This window comes from Coregonus lavaretus, assembly GCF_964263955.1.
Source record: "Coregonus lavaretus genome assembly, chromosome: 29".
Lineage (NCBI taxonomy): Eukaryota > Metazoa > Chordata > Actinopteri > Salmoniformes > Salmonidae > Coregonus > Coregonus lavaretus.
Genome location: NC_140016.1, coordinates 9,994,934 through 10,003,375, shown reverse-complemented (window position 1 = coordinate 10,003,375; position 8,442 = coordinate 9,994,934).

Sequence of the window (8,442 nt, the reverse complement as noted above, 5' to 3'; positions counted from 1 at the left end):
TTCCTCTGGTGCTGTTGAGACTGTCTAAAATGCTGGTGCCGGCCTGGTTCAACAAAGAGGGCTTTAAATCCCCAACGTCTGGTGGATCTGGTACAGTTCAAATTCCAAAATGCTGAAGGCTGAAGAGATCTCTTGCAACTTCTCAGACGTTCCTTCAGTAATGTTATGTGGCTTCTGCTTGGAGGGTGGATGGTCACTGATTCCTTGCTGTTGCTCTAGAGCAGTAGAGGGTATATATACACAGTACCAGTCAAACGTTTTAGAACACCTATATCGGTTGCCTTTGGCTGTCCACCAACACAATTGTAGGTGTGTGTGTGTGTGTGTGTGTGTGTGTGTGTGTGTGTGTGTGTGTGTCCACTCCCTCTAATACCCCCACACAGACAGCTGCCCTACTGCTTTTAAACATTCAAAGGTAAACAGAGACCAGAGACCAACCCAGCTGGGTGGCAGAATGGCTTTTCATGTCAACAGAGAGAGACACACCACATAAACCTGGCATTATTTCCATCATTTTGATTTAGAGAGAGGGAGGGAGAAAAAGAGAGAGCGAAAGCTGGCACTTTTAGCGAGAGAGGAAGAGAAAGAGAGAGAAACAGAAACAGAGAGAGAAAAGGGATGGAAGAGACTTTGCAACGAGGCTAAAACAGAAGAGACAGAGAGATGAACATGATCTGCAGGGGAATGAGACAATGATCAGTAGGGCTCCTTGTATATGACTCAACACAGAGGGCCAGACCACCAACACTACCAACAAACACATATTGTACATTCACACAGTCACAGGACATCAGTGGAGACAGAACAGTTACTACATCAACCCCTACTATCCTATATGGAATACCACTACTATTATCAACAAATAAAGCACTGCAGAAATCTAACTCTGGTACAGATTAGAGACATTACAGCGATTATAACATCATTATAACCTCATTATAACATCATTATAACACCATTGATACACAACATTAAGACTTGCACTAGTGTAACTAGAGACTAACAGCAACACATGTCTGTAACACATTCACCAGGGCAGAAAGACACACAGACACACAAAGCGGGGAGTCTTGAATCTATGCCAGCATGCAAATACATTTAGGGTTTACCTTAATCACTTTAGTCACTGTTCACATATAGAGAAAGAAAGAGCAGGAGCAAAATGACAGAATGGTGAGAGAAAGAGGATGTGTGTTGCATACTAACGGAGAAGTCAGTATGTCTTTAGTGGAGTTTTCAAACAGAGCCTGTTTTACTGGGACTGACAGAGAGCGGATGTGAGAGTCGGATGAACTCAGACAAGAACAAGAAAGTAAGAGAGAAAGAAAAGCAAGCGAGTGATGAGGAGAAGAAAGTAGAGCGGAGGAGAACCCCTCCGCTCAAGCATACTTTACTTACTGTGATTGCTCAGCCCGTAGTATTAGCAACCCTGGTCCTGGTGTGAGTTATGCTGTGACTGACTGTATCTGGGTGACGTGTGTGTGTCTGAGTGTTTGAAAGCAGTAGATTAGTCTGTATAGCAGAGTTGGTATGCTGACTATGATGATCCCCTGCCTTTGTACTGGATATGAGGGGGCTGCAGTGACATCACAACATTCTCTCTCTCTCTCTCTCTCTCTCTCTCTCTCTCTCTCTCTCTCTCTCTCTCTCTCTCAATTTCAATTCAATTTAAGGGTATTGTTGGCATGGGAAACATATGTTAACATTGCCAAAGCAAGTGAAGTAGATAGTAAACAAAAGTGAAATAAACAATAAATATTAACAGTAAACATTATACTCAGAAGTTCCAAAATAATAAAGACATTTCAAATGTCATATTATGTCTATATACAGTGTTGTAACAATGTGCAAATAGTTAAAGTACAAATGGGAAAATAAATAAACAGAAATATGGGTTGTATTTACAATGGTGTTTGTTCTTCACTGGTTGCCCTTTTCTTGTGGCAACAAGTCACACATCTTGCTGCTGTGATGGCACACTGTGGTATTTCACCCAGTAGATAAGGGAGTTTATCAAAATTGGGTTTGTTTTCGAATTCTTTGTGGATCTCTGTAATCTGAGGGAAAAATGTGTCTCTAATATGGTCATACATTTGGCAGGAGGTTAGGAAGTGCAGCTCAGTTTCCACCTCATTTTGTGGGCAGTGTGCACATAGCCTGTCTTCTCTTGAGAGCCAGGTCTGCCTATGGTGGCCTTTCTCAATAGCAAGGCTATGCTCACTGAGTCTGTACATAGTCAAAGCTTTCCTTAATTTTGGGTCTTTCACAGTGGTCAGGTATTCTGCCACTGTGTACTCTCTGTTTAGAGCCAAATAGCATTCTAGTTTGTTCATTTTTTTGGTTAATTCTTTCCAATGTGTCAAGTAATTCTCTTTTTGTTTTCTCATGATTTGGTTAGGTCTAGTTGTGTTGTTGTTGTTGTCCTGGGGCTCTGTGGGGTCTGTTTGTGTTTGTGAACAGAGCCCCAGGACCAGCTTACTTAGGGGACTCTTCTCCAAGTTCATCTCTCTGTAGGTGATGGCTTTGTTATGGAAGGTTTGGGAATCGCTTCCTTTTAAGTGGTTATAGAATTTAACGGCTCTTTTCTGGATTTTGATAATTAGCGGGTATCAGCCTAATTCTGCTCTGCATGCATTATTTTGTGTTTTTCGTTGTACACAGAGGATATTTTTGAAGAATTCTGCATGCAGACTCTCAATTTGGTGTTTGTCCCATTTTGTGAATTATTGGTTGGTGAGCGGACCCCAGACCTCACAACCATAAAGGGCAATGGGTTCTATAACTGATTCAAGTATTTTTAGCCAGATCCTAATTGGTATGTCAAATTTTATGTTCCTTTTGATGGCATAGAATGCCCTTCTTGCCTTGTCTCTCAGATCGTTCACAGCTTTGTGGAAGTTACCTGTGGCGCTGATGTTTAGGCCGAGGTATGTATAGTTTTTTGTGTGCTCTAGGGCAACGGTGTCTAGATGGAATTTGTATTTGTGGTCCTGACAACTGGACCTTTTTTGGAACACCATAATTTTTTGTCTTACTGAGATTTACTGTCAGGGCCCAGATCTGACAGAATCTGTGCAGAAGATCTAGGTGCTGCTGTAGGCCCTCCTTGGTTGGTGACAGAAGCACCAGATCATCAGCAAACAGTAGACATTTGACTTCAGATTCTAGTAGGGTGAGGCTGGGTGCTGCAGACTGTTCTAGTGCCCTCACCAATTCGTTGATATATATGTTGAAGAGGGTGGGGCTTAAACTGCATCCCTGTCTCACCCCACGGCCCTGTGGAAAGAAATGTGTGTGTTTTTTGCCAAATTTAACCGCACACTTGTTGTTTGTGTACATGGATTTTATAATGTCGTATGTTTTTCCCCCAACCCCACTTTCCATCAATTTGTATAGCAGACCCTCATGCCAAATTGAGTCAAAAGCTTTTTTGAAATCAACAAAGCATGAGAAGACTTTGCCTTTGTTTTGGTTTGTTTGTTTGTCAATTAGGGTGTGCAGGGTGAATACGTGGTCTGTCGTACGGTAATTTGGTAAAAAGCCAATTTGACATTTGCTCAGTTCATTGTTTTCACTGAGGAAATGAACTAGTCTGCTGTTAATGATAATGCAGATTATTTTTTCTCTCTCTTGCTCTCTCTCTCTCTCTCTCTCTCTCTCTCTCTCTCTCTCTCTCTCTCTCTCTCTCTCTCTCTCTCTCTCTCCCTCCCTCCCTCCCTCTCTCCCAGTCCTTCTGTGTTTTTCACTCTTGCTCTTTTTTCTCTCTCTCTCTCTCCCTCTTTCTCTCCTCCCTCTTTTAGGTGGAATATCACTGGAACTCTTACGGGCAGGAGGAAGTATGATATCTGGGACTTACTGTTAACAGGCCATTGACACACATTGATAAACATGATCACATCAGTAGTCATCATCAGGTGGCTGACCCCACCCATAGTTTAATGACTGATAAGTGTCTAGACAGGTTAATGCCTATCTATGGTACTGAGAGTCTCTGTTGTACTCTATAGACGTTATGGTACTGTTAGTGTCTGATCATGCCTTTGGGCCATGTTGTGTTATCTCTCAGTGTTGTGATGTCTGGTTCCTGATGTCGCCTCTTGACTTACAGTCAATACACGGTTAAAGCAAAACATGAACACAGGAAGAGCATTTACAGTATACAACAATAACGGTGTGATGTAAATGTATGTTAGTTTGGGGTAGAGCATGTCAATAAATGTTGGGTATGAGTCTTGATTCAATTGAAGCAGGAAAAGGAAACAGAACATATTTAGCTGCTTTGGAGGAATTTCAATCACTTACAATAAAGTAATATTGTAGCCCATATCTTATCTCTTTTCTTGTCTTTCCAGCTTACTCTGTATTGCGGCAGCAAGCTCAAGGTCCTTTCCCTGTTTCGGTCGAGTCAGGTCGGACAAGTCAAGATAGTCTCAGGGAAAACATAGACCTGCAGCAGCAGCACGTAGACGTTTTGGGGGAAACACAGAACACATTAGTCATAAACCAGCCAGCACAGGTTGGGACTTTTACCAGGGCAATCAGATGTAGAAGTGAGTCTTAATGTTTCTAAGGTTGTGATTGTGAACAGGAGTGTATGTTTGTACAGACCTATTGGTTTACTCAGTACCAAGCAGCATTTCAATACAAGGAAATGACTCACACCTTTCTCTGTACCTGTTTGATTCCTTATCATTTAAATACAGTAATTATACAGTGATTAAGGATTGTAAAACGACCACATTCACATAACAACAAGTAACAACTGTCTAACTCATGTGGTGCAATGTAGTGTAGTGTAATGTAGTGTAATGCAGTGTAGTGTACTGTAGTGTAGTGTAATGTAGTGTAATGTAGTGCAATGTAGTGTAATGTAGTGTGATGTAGTGCAGTGTAGTATAATGTAGTGTAATGTACTGTTGTGTAGTGTAATGTATTGTAATGTAGTGTAGTGTAATGTAGTGTAATGTGGTGTAGTGTAGTGTAGTGTAGTGTAATGTAGTGTAGTGTAATGTAGTGTTGTGTAGTGTAATGTAGTGTAATGCAGTGTAGTGTACTGTAGTGTAGTGTAATGTAGGTTAATGTAGTGTGGTGCAGTGTAATGTAGTGTAGTGTAATGTAGTGTAATGCAGTGTAGTGTACTGTAGTGTAGTGTAATGTAGTGTAATGTAGTGTGGTGTAGTGTAATGTAGTGTAATGTAGTGCAATGTAGTGTAATGTAGTGTAGTATAATGTAGTGTAGTGTATTGTATTGTATTGTATTGTAGTGTAATGTAGTGTTGTGTAGTGTAATGTAATGTAATGTAGTGTGGTGTAATGTAGTGTAGTGTAGTGTAGTGTGGTGAGGTGTAGTGAGGTGTAATGTAGTGTAGTGTAATGTAGTGTAATATGGTGTAATGCAGTGTAGTGTAGTGTAGTGTAGTGTAGTGTAGTGTAGTGTAATGTAGTGTAGTGTAGTGTAGTGTAGTGTAATGTAGTGTTGTGTAGTGTAGTGTAATGTAATGTAGTGTAGTGTAATATAGTGTACTATAGTGTAGTATAGTGTAATGTAGCATAATGTAGTGTGGTGTAGTGTAGTGTAGTATGGTTTAATGTAGTGTAGTGTAGTGTGGTGTAATGTAGTGTAGTGTGATGTAATGTAGTGTAGTGTAATGTAGTGTGGTGTAGTGTAGTGTAGTGTAGTGTAGTGTGGTGTAGTGTAGTGTAATGTAGTGTAATGTAGTGTAGTGTGGTGTAATGTAGTGTAGTGTGGTGAGGTGTAGTGAGGTGTAGTGTAGTGTGGTGCAGTGTAATGTAGTGTGGTGTAATGTAGTGTAGTGTAGTGTGGTGTAGTGTAGTGTAGTGTAGTATGGTTTAATGTAGTGTAGTGTAGTGTAATATAGTTTAGTGTAAGGTAGTGTAGTGTGGTCTAATATCATTTAAATACAGTAATTATACAGTGATTAAGGATTGTAAAGCGACCACATTCATATACCAACAAGTAACAACTGTCTAACTCATGTGGTGTAATGTAGTGTAGTGTAATGTAATGTAATGCAGTGTAGTGTAATGTAGTGTAATGTAGTGTAATGCAGTGTAGTGTAGTGTAATGTAGTGTAATGTAGTGTGGTGTAGTGTGGTGTAGTGTAGTGTAGTGTGGTGTAGTGTAGTGGAATGTGGTGTAGTGTAGTGTAGTATGGTTTAATGTAGTGTAGTGTAGTGTAATATAGTTCAGTGTAAGGTAGTGTTGTGTAGTGTGGTGTAGTGTAGTGTGGTGTAGTGTAGTGTAGTATGGTTTAATGTAGTGTAGTGTAGTGTAATATAGTTTAGTGTAAGGTAGTGTAGTGTGGTGTCATGTAGTGTAATGTAGTGTAGTGTGGTGTAATGTAGTGTGGTGTGGTGTCATGTAGTGTAATGTAGTGTAGTGTGGTGTAATGTAGTGTAGTGTAGTGTAGTGTAGTGTGATGTAATGTAGTGTAGTGTATTGTAGTGTAGTGTAGTGTAATGTAATGTAGTGTAGAATAGTGTAGTGTAATGTATTGTGATATAGTGTAATGTCGTGTAGAGTAGTGTAATGTAGTGTAGTGTAGTGTAATGTAGTGTAACGTAGTGTAGTGTAGTGTAATGTAGTGTAGTGTAATGTAGTACAGTGTAGTGTAATGTAGTGTAGTGCAGTGTAGTGTAATGTAGCGTTGTGTAGTGTAATGTAGTGTAATGTAGTGTAGTGTGGTGGAATGTAGTGTAATATAGTGTAATGTAGTGTAGTTTAGTGTAATGTAGTATAATGTAGTGTGGTGTAGTGTAGTGTAGTACAGTTCGATGTAGTGTAGTGTCGTGTAGTGTAGTGTAGTGTAATGTAGTGTGGTGTAATGTAGTGTAGTGTAGTGTAGTGTAATGTAGTGTAGTGTAGTGTAGTGTGGTGTAATGTAGTGTAGTGTAGTGTAGTGTAATGTAATGTAATGTAATGTAGTGTAGTGTAGTGTGGTGTAATGTAGTGTAGTGTAATGTAGTGTGGTGTAGTGTGGTGTAGTGTAGTGTAGTGTGGTGTAGTGTAGTGGAATGTGGTGTAGTGTAGTGTAGTATGGTTTAATGTAGTGTAGTGTAGTGTAATATAGTTTAGTGTAAGGTAGTGTTGTGTAGTGTGGTGTAGTGTAGTGTGGTGTAGTGTAGTGTAGTATGGTTTAATGTAGTGTAGTGTGGTGTAATGTAGTGTGGTGTAGTGTAATATAGTTTAGTGTAAGGTAGTGTAGTGTGGTGTCATGTAGTGTAATGTAGTGTAGTGTGGTGTAATGTAGTGTGGTGTGGTGTCATGTAGTGTAATGTAGTGTAGTGTGGTGTAATGTAGTGTAGTGTAGTGTAGTGTGATGTAATGTAGTGTATTGTAATGTAGTGTAGTGTAGTGTAATGTAATGTAGTGTAGAATAGTGTAGTGTAATGTATTGTGATATAGTGTAATGTCGTGTAGAGTAGTGTAATGTAGTGCAGTGTAGTGTAATGTAGTGTAGTGTAGAGTAATGTAGTGTAATATGGTGTAATATGGTGTAGTGTAGTGTAGTGTAATGTAGTACAGTGTAGTGTAATGTAGTGTAGTGTAGTGTAGTGTAATGTAGCATTGTGTAGTGTAATGTAGTGTAATGTAGTGTAGTGTGGTGGAATGTAATGTAGTGTGGTGTAATGTAGTGTAGTGTAGTGTGGTGTAGTGTGGTGTAGTTTAGTGTAGTGTGGAGTAGTGTAATGTAGTGCAATGTAGTGTAGTGTAGTGTGGTGTAGTGTAGTGTAGTGTAATGTAGTGTAGTGTAGTGTAGTGTAATGTAGTGTAGAATAATGTAGTGTAATGTAGTGTAGTGTAGTGTAATGTAATGTAATGTAATGTAGTGTGGTGTAATGTAGTGTAGTGTAATGTAGTATGGTGCAGTATGGTGTAGTTTAGTGTAGTGTGGAGTAGTGTAATGTAGTGCAATGTAGTGTAGTGTAGTGTGGTGTAGTGTAGTGTAGTGTAATGTGGTGTAGTGGAGTGTAATGTAGTGTAGTGTAGTGTAGTGTAGTGTGGTGTAATGTAGTGGAGTGTAATGTAGTGTAGTGTAGTGTGGTGTAGTGTGGTGTAGTGTAATGTAGTGTAGTGTAGTGTAGTGTAGTGTGGTGTAATGTAGTGGAGTGTAATGTAGTGTAGTGTAGTGTAGTGTAGTGTGGTGTAATGTAGTGGAGTGTAATGTAGTGTAGTGTAGTGTAATGTAATGTAGTGTAGAATAGTGTAGTGTAATGTATTGTGATATAGTGTAATGTCGTGTAGAGTAGTGTAATGTAATGTAGTGTAGTGTAATGTAGTGTAGTGTAGTGTAGTGAGTGTAGTGTCATGTAGTATAGTGTCATGTAGTGTAGTGTAACGTATTGTAATATAGTGTAGTGTGGTGTAATATAGTGTAGTGTAATGTAATGTAGTAATGTAGTGTGGCATAGTGTAATGTA